This window comes from Procambarus clarkii, unplaced genomic scaffold (assembly GCF_040958095.1).
Source record: "Procambarus clarkii isolate CNS0578487 unplaced genomic scaffold, FALCON_Pclarkii_2.0 HiC_scaffold_2039, whole genome shotgun sequence".
In the NCBI taxonomy this organism is placed as follows: Eukaryota; Metazoa; Arthropoda; class Malacostraca; order Decapoda; family Cambaridae; genus Procambarus; species Procambarus clarkii.
The window spans coordinates 7,678-9,528 of record NW_027191059.1 but is presented as its reverse complement, the minus strand read 5'-3'; the positions used below and the strand labels follow the sequence as shown (position 1 = coordinate 9,528).

The window sequence follows — 1,851 nt, the reverse complement described above, 5'->3', positions numbered from 1 at the left end:
CAAAACTAAACTCTTTTTTGGAATCATATGAGGCCCCTCCACTGAGGGGGGAGGCCTGGATGTTTATTGTCATGTGTATTCATGCTGCTTGCATGTCGTCGTTTATTTTGCCTTTGTTGTTTTTTTGACAGCTTTCTTTGCCTTGGGTGGTTTGGGAGATTTTGAAGCTCTCTTTATTTTGGGCTTTTTGTTCCCAACAACAAGCTGCTGCTGCTGCTGCTGCTTCTTTTTCAAGGCTGTAGGTGGTTTGTTGCTTGTGGCGGCTTTCTTGGGAGTTACCACGGCCTTCTTTGCTGCTGTAGATGGTTTCTTGGTTGTGGTGGCTTTCTTGGGAGTTAGAACGGCCCTCTTCTCTGCTACGGCCAGCTTGAATGATCCACTAGCTCCACTTCCCTTGGTCTGAACAAGAATGCCGTCAGCCACTGCTTTCTTGAGAAATCTTCGGATGTAAATGGCGATCTTGGCAGCCTCGACTTTGTTGTTGGCAACAACGTACTTCTTGATTGCTTGTAGAGACGAGCCCTTACGGTCTTTGAGTGCTGCGACCGCGGCTAGAACCATTTGACTAGTTTTCGGGTGAGCAACCTGGACGCGAGGTTTCCTGGTGGTGGCCACCACAGCAGCAGCAGCCGCAGCCTTCTTGGTAGGCTTTGCTTCTACCATGATGATGATGAACCAACCAAGGTGATGAGAGACGCTCAGACAGTCACGGGGGAATGATGCTGCCGCCGCTTGAGCCGAACCTATTTATGTGCCGGCACGGTACAGAAGCTGCAACCTGGCAACTCGTCCACCAATCACGACGGTTGGTTTTACGGCTCCGAAACCTGGATCCCATATCTTCTCTAAAATAGAAGCATTTGTTCATGTTCTTTGTAAAAGTATCATAAAGCAGGACAGATGAGACAAATATCATAAAAACTGAAGAGCAGATGAGCACACACATGTTTGTATTACAAAAGAAAATCCACAAATTCATTAGAAATTGGCAGGGCAGGCTGAGGAAGTAGGTAGATGTAAAATGTCTGTAAATGGCGAAAGAACATAAACCCAAGACTGAATAAACGATGTTAAATATCCATGCCAAGGAGACAAAAATATGTTAGGATACAATTACCATTAAGACACCACAAGCAGGTCCGTATCCTGCCGCGATGACTTAAAAGAGTTGGTTATTAGCCACAATGTGTAGGCAGTCTCATGCCAACGGCCATACCACGTTGAGAACACCGCTTCTCGTCCGATCAGCGAAGTTAAGCAACGTTGGGTTTGGTTAGTACTTGGATGGGTGACCGCCTGGGAACACCAAATGCTGTTGGCAATAATGTTTTTTTTTTGTTTTGTTTTGTTTCGTTTGTTTTTGTTTGAATGGCTGGCTCCACGGGAAATTCACGGAGTTGTGTGGAATAAGGCCTGGTAAAATGAATTAATATGTATGTCATGTTTAAAACAAACTCGCTTAATATAGATATTGTGTGAGGCTTTATACAAAAACAAACAACCAAAACAAAACATGTTGTATATATATATATATATATAGCTTAATCCGGGTTTGAACTCGCAACTCCAAGAATACGCATCACTTATATACACTTTACCACTGGACCACTGCTGCAGGACACTAGCTTGATGCTGAGGTATCAATTTAATGACGTAAATGCCATTTCCACAAATAAATGATAATTAAAAAGTATTTGTATGTACAAATCTTTTCTGTTTAAAAGGCTACAATATCAGTTACTGATATAATTTGTGTTAATGTTTCTATACCCACAAGAAGGCATATTTTTGCTTATATGTAAAGGGTACGGAGAAGGAATCCACAGACCATCATTCCCCTCCCCTTCCCTC

General features: G+C 43.0%; 1 non-coding gene across 1 annotated transcript; it reads left to right on the top strand.

The window, feature by feature from the left end:
- The first annotated feature begins 1,202 nt into the window (after positions 1-1,202).
- LOC138362582 (5S ribosomal RNA) lies at positions 1,203-1,321 on the top strand. Its single transcript, XR_011227791.1, has one exon. It is a non-coding gene; the product is annotated as a 5S ribosomal RNA (ribosomal RNA).
- The last annotated feature ends 530 nt before the right edge of the window (positions 1,322-1,851 follow it).